The sequence below is a fragment of the Brassica oleracea genome, chromosome C6 (assembly GCF_000695525.1).
Source record: "Brassica oleracea var. oleracea cultivar TO1000 chromosome C6, BOL, whole genome shotgun sequence".
NCBI classification, from domain to species: domain Eukaryota; kingdom Viridiplantae; phylum Streptophyta; class Magnoliopsida; order Brassicales; family Brassicaceae; genus Brassica; species Brassica oleracea.
In genome coordinates this window covers 15,905,456-15,918,665 of record NC_027753.1, presented here as the reverse complement: position 1 = coordinate 15,918,665, position 13,210 = coordinate 15,905,456, and positions in this window count along the sequence as shown.

The following is a 13,210-nucleotide window of genomic DNA, read 5'->3' as shown; positions in this document are numbered from 1 at the left end:
GGGGGGGGGGGGGGGGGTCTGAGAGACGTCTGATCTAGCGACGCAGATTATGTGGGATGTGGTGCAGAGACGTTTGCATATAGATGCTGCTATGGTGGGCGGGGCTACAAAAACATATTGTACTACCGACGCTGCGTGTGTATGCGGAAATACATCATTGAAAGTATGGAAATAGATTGTGATACTTATCTGTGGATAATATGGTCTCTATTGAAAGGAAGAAAGGATAAATTATTCAGAGGAATAAACAAGGATCCACTAGAGCTGATCAGATATGTAGAAGGACAATGTCATGCTTGGCTCTTGGCGAATGCAACAATCTCCACAGTAGCAAAAACATCAAATATTGTTAATTCACAAGTCGTATGCTTGTAAAACATATGTTTGCTGGATGGATCTTGGACTTCTACATCGCATTTTAGTGGTTGTGGATGGGTTTTGAAAGACATGTCTAGACAAACCAAACTTATGGTACAAGAAACTTGAGAAGAAGAGGCATTCTGAGATAGAAGCACTTGGTTGGATATGGAAAATGTTCGGAGTGCAAAGAGTTGATTGCTATGATTAGGAACCTAACATCTGGCCAAAAAACTTGAGAAGATATGTCTAGACAAACCTAACTTATGGTCAAGAAACTTGAGAAGAAGAGGCATTCTGTGATAGAAGCACTTGGTTGGATATGAAAAATGTTCGGAGTGCAAAGAGTTGATTGCTATGATTAGGAACCTAACATCTGGCCAAAAAATTTGCCAGAAGTGAAAGAGATAGCGGTGATACAAAGAAGATTTCGATTCTTCAAGATATCCTATATACCGCATGAGCAAAATGCAATTTTTAGTTCTTTGAATAGACCTGCAAGATCTTTTCATATGTACTTTGTTAAGTTGATTATTACATTCTGGTCTATCTTTCTAGACAACTTGTTGTTTGAATAATAGAATGACTTTTCAATGTTGAAAGAAAACATGAACTTTATCCCTCAATTTTTTCTATAAAAATACTTGGTTGGAGCGTTGCATCATAATTTAAATATTGAACTAGACTTTGACCGCACGCCTGCGCGGATGTATTTTTCAAAATTATGTTATTTGTTTTTCATGTCACTATTATATATCATATATGTGGTCATCATATAATTAATCATATTTTATACGTACCATCTAGTGTTGGGAAAAAAATTGAATTTGAAGAACCGAATCTGATCCGAAAAAGTAGTATCGAATCCGAACCGAAATTGATTAAATATCCGAACGGGTTCAAAATTTTGGTATTTAAAAAACCAAAAAAAAAAACTTGATCTGAACAGAAGTATTTCGGGTGCCCGAATATACCCGAATGTATCCGAAATAAATTTATATACCTAAATATATTAATTATTTTTAGATTTAATGTTTATTAAAAACCATCCAAAAAATATATGATACTATTAAGTTGTCCAAAATACATAAAAATAGTCAAAAGTAAATATTTAAAATAGTTAAATTATATTCAAAACACCAAAAATACTTAAAATATTTATTCATTCTCTATCCAAATATTCAAATCAAACCAATTTATATCTTAAATTTAGGTATTTTGACATATTTTAGGGGGATTTACCAAATATGACTCAAAACTAGATTTTGATTGCAAAAGTATACCCAAACTTGAATAAAATGCAAAAGTAACCCAAAAGCCTTGTGAAATTACAGCTAGCCCCTTGTGACCAAACAAAAAAACATAACTTATTTTTACGAGTATATCCCCGCTAAGTCTTCTGAGTCTTCTGAGATTTAGTTAAGTCTTCTAGACGACGTCCACGAAAGTCGTCTGGTATAGTTGATCTTAAAAATAATTTATAAATTTTGTAAAAAATATTTTGATAAGCGAAAAATTAAAATCATGTAATTATAAACAATTTTAAGTGATATATATTAAGATGTAATAAAATTGAATTGTTTTCAACATAAATGAGTGAAAGTAGTGAATCATGATATTCTTTGGTCTAGGGTTTCAACATATGTTGTAGTATTGTATGTATTTTTACGGTTAGATTTTGGAAAGCTTAAATGTTTGTTTGAAAAATTAAAGTTTTATCCACATGTGATTATTTCTGTGTATAGTAAACACTTTTTAAGTTTAATTTAATTTTATGAAGTGTTTAGTTAGTTAATTTAGTTTAGGGGTTATGTTTAGGGTCTAGACGACTAACATGTAAGTCGTTTGGGAAGTCTTCTAACTCCCACTAAAATTATTTTAGTTTCCCGCTAAAAATATTTTAGTTTCCCGCTAAAAATAGTCTTCTAATCGAAAATATTTAACCTTATTGGAATTTTTGTCTCCATATATAAATTTTTTTTTACACATTCTCTCTCCTCGTCTCAAATGGCTGCAACAAAACTGGTATGTTCCCCATTCTAAAACTCTCCAACCTCTCTATAATCTCTTTGAAATTATAAACACCAAACTTTATATCAATTTATTGTTTTTGTCTCATGTCTTTCTCGCTAGTTTATCTTGTTTTGCAGGTTTTTCATCGCATGGTTCTCATCTTCCACTCATTTAAAAGTAGATTTATTAATTTTAGATATGTATTTTTGTGTGTTCTATAAAGGTAGATCTATCTAGGATTCCACTTATTTTCTCTGTTTTTAAGCCATTTGAATGTTTTTGGAGATGCAGGTTTTTCGGATCTGGATTTGGATATGCAGGTTTTTCAGATCTGGAAGACTTCTGAGCCAGACGACTTCCAGGAATTCTTCCACACGACTTCCAGGAAGTCTTCCACACGACTTCCAGGAAGTCTCCCATACGACTTCCAGGAAGTCTTCTGACGAAGTCTTCTCTCATGTCTCCCTTTCATAATAGATCTGAGCGTTTTGGTAAGTTCTTATGATGATTTTTCTTCATTTGGTAACCTCATGTTGCATAAAATTCATACTTTTTCGCAAACTAAAACTCTCCAAACCCACTCTAATCTCTTTGACTTGAAAACACTAAACTTTATATGACTTTTTCATTTTTGTCTCATGTCTTTCTCACTAATCTATCTTTTTGTTGCAGGTTTTAATCAGATGGTTCACATCTTCCACTTGGATATGTACTTTGTGTGTTCTATAAGAGTATGTATATCTATTTTTCACTCAATTTTTCTGTTTTTAAGCCATTTGAACGTTTTTTGATATGATATGCAGGTTTTACAGATTTGGGTATGATATACATGTTTTTCAGATCTAGATCTGACTTTGAAAGACCTATGGGAAGTCTTCTCGGAAGTCTTCTAAAATATAATGCGCTAGAAGACTTCCTGGAAGTCTTCTGACGGGGTCTTCTTCCATATCAAGTGGAGTCTAAGCTTTTCTTTGTAGAGGAATGATCTATAATAGTTTTGTTTGTGGGTATGTTTTGTGATTTGCATGTGTACTCTGTTAGTTGTCTTTTTTTTTTGTAAATTTGAAGTGATTTTAATGAAAAGTTTAGTAAATATGTTCATTTTCCATGACATTATCTTGCCAAAGTTACTTGACATAATTGAAGTTATTGATACAACTTCAATAGAAAAACACAATAACACAAAAAATTAATCAAATTTATTACAACTAAGGGAGAAGAATTCCCAAGAAAACTTAGTCACATTCACAAAAGATAAAACATTACATAAATTCAAAGTTAAAACACTTTCATTAGATACACAAGTAAAAAGTATATTTTATGATCTGAGAAGACACATTAAACCTTGTTACTTGATACTATCGAAGTTACTTAAAACTTTTGAAAATTAAATAAACATATCTTAAAGTTACTTAACAAATTTATAAAAATTAACATAGAAGACTTCCGTGACTTCCACGGAAGTCATCTCAATTAGCTAGAAACTTTACTAAACATGAATGTTGGTAATCTTATAAATATCACCAATTAAGTTATAAATTTCATTTAGTAGCCCCAATATTGACTAATATACATTAATTAACAAAACAAAATTAAAAAGTCTTTATAGTTTTAGAGAAAATGAAAGTTTATTAAACATTGACGCATCCGACTTCCACGGAGGTCATCTGGTAGACTTCTAAGAAGTCGTCCATTTAGGTTAGTTTTGCAATTGATTTTTAACCTAGACGACTTACATGGAAATTGTCCATCTTTGTTTGTTAAAAAAAAAATCGAGACGACTTCCATGTAAGCCGTCTACGGAAAATGGGTTAGTTTTGCATTTGAGTGGATTGTGTCAGAAATTTGACTTTTCCTGGACGACTTACATGTAAGTCGTCCAGTAGAAAATTAAAAAAATCAAATTTTGTTATACCTATCCGACTTCCATGTAAGTCGTCTCATGTTAATTTTGTAATTGAAAAATAAAACAAAAAAATTATTTTCTTCTAGAAGACTTACACGGAAGTCGTCCGTCCGACGACTTACACGGAAGTCGTCCAAGATAAGCAAGGTTTGACGAGAATCTCAGAATAAAATCATGGACGATTTTCGTGGAAGTCGTCCATCAGACGACTTCTGTGTAAGTCGTCTGATGGACGACTTCTGTGTAAGTCGTCTAGACAAAAATAATTTTTTTTGTTTATTTTTCAATTGCAAAACTAACCTGAGACGACTTACATGGAAGTCGTCTAGGTATAACAAAATTTGATTTTTTAATTTTTTACTGGACGACTTACATGTAAGTCGTCCAGGAAAAGTCAAATTTTTGACACAATCCGGTCAAATGCAAAACTACCATGTAAATCGTCTAGAAAAACACATTTAAAAGTCAATTGCAAAATTAACCTCTATATTGACCAGAAGACTTCCATGTAAGTCGTCTGGCTGTAGACGACTTACATGGAAGTCTTCTGGACGAACAGATCTGAAAAAAAACTAATTTCATAGTTTCAACATAGTTTCAACCAGTGAGATAACTTGTTTAGCACACAAAAGTCTTCTCCAAGCACCCAAAATCTCAAACAAAAGTGACCCACCAAGAATCGTAATCTTCAATGGCTCTATGAACCATAAAAATTTAAGAATCAAAATCTGGGGTTCTTTTTTGGATGAATATGGAGAGAAAGTAAAGAGATGTTGTTTTTGGTTCATAAGAATTGAAAAAGAAAGAGTGTAAATCGAATTTTAGGTGCATTAAAAGCTTCAAATTGGTTGTTCATGGTGGTTGATGTATTGATGGCAATGGCAATATTGTGAATACTTGAGGAAGATGAGGGGGATAAAGTAAAATATGCATTTTCAAAAAAAAAAAAAAAAGTGATGGCATTTTCGTGAATAATATGAACTTTGGAGGTAAAAGAGATAAGTCAAAGTTCCAAAAAAAACATGGGTTAGTTTTGTGTTTAATTTCTAGTTTTGAGTCATATTTGCAAATAGCCCCATATTTTATTCAAATTTATACGTAATATATTATTTTGTTTATAGATTATCAGAAATTTAAAGTATATAGTGACTTTTAAAATTTTGAAAATAATTTAAATTGGTTATCTGAACGCGAGCCGAACCCGCAATGATCCGAACCGAATCCGAACGGAAATTTAGAAATACCCAAATGGAGCTGAATCTTTAGACCCGAAAACCCGAAACCTTAATAGACCCGAACCAAACCCAAATGAATGCCCGAACGCCCATCATTAGTACCATCATATAATTAATAGTATTTTATACGTACCAACATATAAATAATCCAATATATTATATATTTAAAATTTAATGTGAAATATAAAAACCATAATTTAAGTTGGTGTCTGAAATTGGGTTTTATATTGTATTTTTTATATATATATTGAAAACATTTTTTATATTAGTAATTGGAAAATATTTTAGTAAAAATCAATTTTTGAATATATATATATATATATTTATATTTTTTTTTGTATCATTTTTGATATAAATAAATTTTAAATTATTATTTTGATTATCTTAGACAAAATATGTATTTAGGTAATTAGATTGGGCATTTTTCATATATTTTAAAATTGGCCCAAATAGATAGTTTCTCATAATATAATTGACTTCCAATTTTTCTTAATAACATAATTCTATACATGTTTCTAAATGACATTATATTTTTTTTTATATTGTTATCTATGTTTCTAAACAAATCTCAAATGTACTTCAATTTTAATAAAATAGATATATTGCATGAAACATGCGTGGTTTCAACTTACCACACAAGTATAGAGCCTTCAGAGCCTGGTTACAAGTGGAGAAGCCTTCTTTTGGGTGTCTAGTTGAGACGAGAGTGCATGAGTCTAATCATCAGTGGTGCATGAGCGCTGCCATGCCAAGCTGAACTCCCATACGAATTACAGTTATCATCCCTTGGTTAGGAAATGGCTCTGCTGGACTGATCAGGTCGTCGTCACACAATTGCATATGAGCGCACTGGTAATCACGTGTGCCATCCAGGTGCCAAGCACTGGAGAAAAATTTATCTGCTCTGCTATCTATGCTTTCAACATTGCAGTGGATAGAATTCGGTTATGGGAAGAACTGAGAGGTACAAAAGAAGCTTATGATCATCTGAATCTCCCTTGGATCTTGATAGGAGATTTTAATGAAACTTTAGCTTCAAGCGAGCATTCCCGAGCCTTGGATTATCGTAGAGACCAATCGGGCATGAGACACTTTCAGGAAGCAATGACAGACTGCTCAGTCATGGATCTGCCGTTTACAGGTGCCTTGTTTACGTGGTGGAACAATCGAGTGGACGATCCCATTGGAATATCTGACCGTGCACGGTGCTTGATTCGTACGACAGGAATTACAAATGACGCTAGGAAGCCATATCGGTTCTTCAACTATCTGGCTGAGCACAAGGATTTTTTTCCAACAGTTAAGAGAGTCTGGGACACGACTGAAACTATCTTCCCCTCTAGGACAGCACTCTCCCGCTTCCATAGGAAACTGAAGCTTCTTAAACAACCTCTCTGGGAGCTTAACAAGACGCACTATGGTGACTTGCCAGCCCGTACTAAGCAAGCTTATGATGAGCTCTGTGAATGTCAAAACATAGTGCTACTGGACCCAACACCTGAAAACGTTGCAAGGGCGGCTGAGGTAGCAGAAAGATGGAATGTTCTGGCTCGCATTGAAGAAAAATTCTATAGGCAGAAGTCTTGTGTTCAATGGCTTACGGCAGGAGATCAGAATGTGAAGTTTTTCACAATATGGTTCAGACGAGGATAGCCAAAAACACGATCAGAAGTCTGGTTACAGCGCAAGGAGAAGTTCTTACAAAACTTCACGTTATCAAAAGAGAGGCAGTGTCTCATTTTTAAATTTTTTGCAAGGACAGGATCCGACCACTGAGGACATTTCTGTTGATGGTTTAAAAGAGCTGTTAACATACAGATGCTCTAGGGATGATTCGGCTATGTTAGTCTGTCCAGTCGCTGCTTCAGAAATACAGCAAGCGCTCTGCTCCCTCCCAAATGACAAAGTATCAGGGCCAGATGGCTTCACCATAGAATTTTTTATTGCAGCGTGGCCAATCATAGGTAGGAACTTCATTGTGGCAGTGCAGTCTTTCTTCGTCTACGGTTTTTTTGCCTATAGGAGTGAATGCTACAATTCTCTCCCTGATACCTAAGAAAACTAATGCTCAGACTATGATGGATTTTCGGCCCATCGCTTTTTGCAACCTCCTCTACATGGTGATCTATAAAGTCTTAGCCAACAGACTAAAGATTATTTTCTCTGCAGCAGTTGAAGCAAATCAGTGTGCATTCATAACTGATCGGCTACTCTTGGAAAATGTCTTACTCACATCTAAGCTTGTTACTGGATATCACAAGAACACAAACAAAGAGAAATGTGTCATCAATTTGATATCTCGAAGGCTTTTGACACAGTCAAGTGGTCTTTCATCACATCAATTTTACAACAATGGGACTGCCCCTTCAGTTTATTCAGTGGATTAGGCTATGTATTTCAACTGCTGCGTTCTCAGTGGCAGTGAATGGGAGTTTAGAGGGATTTTTCACCAGTGCCAGAGGCATTCGCCAAGGGTGTTCTGTTTCCCCTTATTTGTATGTTATCCTTGATCCTTAACAAAGCTGCAGAAGCAAGAGAATTTACTTATCATCCTCAGTGTCAAGGCGTCAAGCTTACTCATCTAAGCTTCGCTGATGATATTCTGGTCTTCACCAATGGTATGTCGGAATCGCTACTGGGAGTTATGGAAGTTATGCGTAGGTTCGCAGCCATGTCTGGATTACATATCAACGAAGCTAAGTCTTCTATCTATGTGACAGGGACGAACGTAACTGATCTTCTAGCGACAGTGACATCTTTAAGTATTGGAGTGGAGACGCTGCCTATTCGGTATCTAGGCATGCCTCTTACCACGAAAACACTCACTAGCCATGACTATGAACCGCTTATTGATAAGATCCTAGGCAGAATGCTGTGCTGGTCCAACAGGTCACTCTCTTTCTCTGGAAGACTGCAACTGATCCAAACTGTCACACTAGCATAGTTAAGTTTTGGAGCTGAGCTTTTATCCTACCAGCTAAGTGTTTGGATACCATAGAGAGCATGTGTAGTGATTTTCTCTGGCCTGGCTCCCCTACCCAAACTCACAAGGCCAAGGCCAGTTGGGATGATCTCTGTTACCCAAAGGATGATGGTGGTCTCGGCGTGAGAAAGTTCAGGGATGCAGTCAGAGCATTTGCCTTAAAACTTATCTGGAGGTTATTCACTCAACCATCATCTCTGTGGGTTAGCTGGGTAAATCATTACTTGTTCAAGTATAACTCTTTCTGGGATGTAAGGGATGAACTGAAGGGGTCTTGGATTTGGAGGAAGCTCCTGAGGTTAAGAGATGTGGCTTATGAGTTTCTTAAAATTGACGTTAAAGATGGCAAGACATGTCACTTCTGGTTTGATGATTGGCTGGGTAAGGGGAGACTTATTAATGTCACAGGAGCGGCTGGTACCACCTATCTGGGTGTACTGCGACATGCCAAGGTTTGCGATGCAGCGGCAGGTAATGAGTGGAACATTAGAGGAAAGCGGAGCCGGCGGTTCCAGGATCTATACGATAGTATCTTGGCTATCACACCACTGGCCCCTGTCAAAGGAAGAGATATTATAATGTGGAAACATGGCAATGATGACTACAGGCCTACGTTCTCAGCTGCTAGGACATGGGACCAAATCAGAGTTAAGAGAAGTAAAGTGGAGTGGAGCAGAGTAGTCTGGTTCCCACAAGGAGTTCCTCATTTCTCCTTTATCACCTGGTTAGCAGTCCAGAACAGGTTGTCGACTGGAGATCGTATGAGGGACTGCGGTGTAATGCAAGGGTGTGAGCTTTGTGGGGAGAGAGATGAAACAAGAGATCATCTCTTCTTCGCTTGTCCATACTCATACACAATCTGGGAGCCTCTGGCACGCCAGCTTGTGGGAAGAAATATCAATCCGGATTGGCAATGGACTGTGAACCGACTGCAGTGAATGAGAGGGAAGAGTCTCGACTCCATCCTTGCAAAGATGCTGTCCCAAAGTATAGTGTATCACATTTGGCGGGAGAGAAATGCAAGGCGTCATCAACACAGTCAGAAATCTACTGATCAACTACGAAGACTCATAGACGAGGCAGTAAGAAATCCAATCAGTTCACGCAGATATAAACCAGACCACAAACTGGAGGGGTTACTAAGAAGATGGTTCAAAGTCACACTTTAGTGTCCATTCAGCATTGATGCTATTATTTTTTACAGCATTGAGCATTTGTAAATAACATTCTTTTTGATAGATCAATAAATTTGAAATTTCATAAAAAAATATAGATATTTTTGTCGGTGCTGTTAGTAGCGTAAATATCGATCTATTTGTCGCTTAGCCTTTTACCACAACTTTTTTTGCTCAATTGATGTGTTTGTTTCAAAATTTGATGTGTTTGTTCAAAAAACAGGTAAATGAACAAGTAGAAAACAAGTAAAACGAACAAGATCAACAGTAAAATTATATTTAATTTAAAGTACTTTCAAAGTTAATATTGAATAGTAGTTGAACCTTCAAAATTTTATTAAACAATCATAATTTTACTTCTTATTATTTCTAAAATATAAATTATAAAGTAAATTGAGTTGTATTATTATGCCATGTTGCTTATAATGTGAGTAGGCTAAAGAAAAAAAAAATTATGCAAGGTTATTGACGGTTAATGGCGATCAAAAAAGCGATCGACCTTTCCTCCTTATTGATCGAAGTGTGACTCTGATCTCGGAAGCAACATGTGTTCTGGTGATGCTACTATCTTAACATCCGTATGATTTCGGTATTGACCAGGTCATGGCTCTGGTTTTTTTTCCAAAGCACGTTCAGAGTGCTTTTTAATTTTTCCCTCTCTTAACCGAAGTTGTAAGTTTTCTTGCTTGCAATGATGATTATTGATAAGGAACTAGGTATTTCCGACTTGAGATCGCTTCAATCATCATCAATGACAAGTTAATGCATCACCATTTGATGTATAACCGGGTTATCTGAGTTCGATCATATTGGCGGTATTGGACGGTTTTACGAAAGTCTCATTCTGATATTCTTAATCTACGTAGTGGAAAAGGCCCACTGAGATGTTGTTTGGACAAAAGTTTGTTAAATTTTGGTTAACGGTTATTATTCATCGCAGTAAATGATGCATTGGCCAGCAAATTAGGGATCCAGGAAAATTACAATACATGTTGAAGAAACTATATGTTGAGATCAAGAGTAGAAGAACAACTTTAGAAAAGGATGAAGAATCTTTTTAAATGTATATTTCAATACAATATATTTGGTATCGAAATATGGATAAATCTAAGGTATCTTCGAAACCATGAAACCACCGTGAATAAAAGATAGTACAAAATAAAAGATGTATCCTCCATGTTTTATGGTAATATTTTTACAATCGTTCAAAGTTGGCATTTCCATATTTTCATTTTCATGGTTGAATCACTACATTGGATTATGTACTGGAAAATAAGGCCAATCTAATACAATAGAGGTTACGGCCAAGACGATTCGTAGAGTTGATACTCTATTGACAAAGCAGACTTTGGAAGAAAAATCATCTCTACAATTTATTTCTTTTTTTTGTACCTTATTGGCCGATTCGGTCAGTTTCAAAGGAAACACAATTAGTGTTACAGAATAGATGATTACCGCATTGCCTCATCCGAGTTTAAAATGTTTTCTGACTAATGTTAAAAGATGGACCGATCGTCTATTATAGTCAATTATGTTATAACTATTTGACGAAATCTAAACCTAGACCGATCAAACAGTGATAATATGTTTTCCAGGGAACAATTTACTTTTCATGATCTAATGATATCTTCTAACCAATTTTCATTATGATATTTGCTGTTTATTATTTTCATATGTGTTGTATATGTATTTGCATCTTCTTTTAGCAATATTATTACTAAAGTTAAGAGGATAAAAAATGTGAGTCAGCAAAAGGTTACTGACACGTGGACTAGACATCACTATGTGTCTCTGGCAGTTCGGGAGGGCTCCTCCTTTTAGGCCGCCCTCATTGCTGACATAAGCACCATCAAAACCTTATTGAAATTATCCACTCTTACCAAAAATATATGGACGTAGTTTTAATGAATAGAAAACCGTCAAACCGAACTATGTAAACACCATCTTTAACTAACGTTGAGTTGACAAAAATAAAGACTAACATTGAATAGTACTTTTGAATTCCATGAAAATCACGCATATTTTTACCACTTTTTAATATATTGCAAAAAATATTATAATACATTTTTTATTGCTAACTTTTAGTACAGTGGTTAGTTAATAAAGCCATTAATCTCGGATTACAAACGATTTTCTTGACATGCTGACCACAAGGGAAGTTTTATATCTGAAAACTGTGAACAGTTATGTAAATGATCCCTTTATGCGTTTCTGTCAAAATTGATTTTCTTTTGTACAGAAATATACTTTTTTCTTTTTCTTTTTGCTATAATATATTTTTTTTTACCGCTCACGTGGTCAATTCATTGTATTTTTTTTTTTCGCATTGAAAAATATTTTATAACGACAAAAGGACCTTGCCGAGTAGCCGTTACTAGGTTTTAGAAAGGGAGGGAGGAAAGACCTTATTTCCTTTTTGCAGGCAGGATTGCACCAGTCTTTTTTTAAAGCCATTATTATTAGGGGATTTTTGTGTAGGCTCTTTTAGAGTACCACAGAACGATGGATAAACTTGTTTCTATTAAGTGTTTGTGTATGTTTCGTGGGGATTTAGTAAGATAACGAAGACATAGGCTTGAAGAGACTTTTATTAGATAGAACAAGCAAGAACAAGCGAGGTTACGAGGTATTAGGTAAGAACCCTAATTCCAGCCGTCTAGTTCTAATCTCTAAGCCTTGGAGAAGTCGATCCCTTGCTTTAGGGATTTAGGAGCTCTTATATAGTTGTCTTGAAGTCGGTTTGGTTTAGGTTAAACTCTTCCATATTCAGAAATATGGAAGGTTCTCCTTGTCGGAAATCTTCCATTTCTTGGAAGGGAGGTTGCTCCCTAGAACCGATCCTAGGGTTCCTTTTAGCGGGGACCTGGAGCGTTCCTTTATCACGGACCCGGGGGCATGGGTCCTGCCTGGAGGCTGGAGGAAATGATACTGGGGTATTTTTCCCCAACACTTACTGCAATCTCTGCCTTTAAGAGAGGCTTGATCCCCGACGGGGGATCTTTATAGAAGCTAACAAAAACTCCCTTTGGGAAGGACTCCGCTCCATCGGTCTCGCTATCCTGGGTTCCACTCAAGCCGGAGCTCATTTTGAATCCAGGTGAGGATCGGTTCCTCCTTATTTTGGCCGGAGCCTAATAGTAGTCTCTTGAATTTTCCGGAGATGATGAGGCTGGAGAGAGTTCTCGTTGGAGAGAACCGGAGACTTCGATATGCGCTGGAACCCCTTGGGATGGAGAGGTAATGCTGGTAGGATGGTCCTCAGAGTTCCATTAGTTCCTCGGGCCCTGAAACTGGGTAGGAAGAGGAAAGGGCCCCCCAATACCTCAAGATTTTCTTTCCCGCATGGATTCTCTTTTCGACGCGTGCAAGGCGTCTTTAGGGTTCTTGATTCTATCTCTCCGTTTTTGCCACCTGACCTTTTCAGTTTCCTTTTCTCTTTCTACGAAGATTTCTCGCGATCTCCACATCTCAGTTCGGGTCTTCATTCCACACGCAACATTTTCTTTCTCCTTTTACGCTTGCTTTTAGGCCCTTCCTTCCA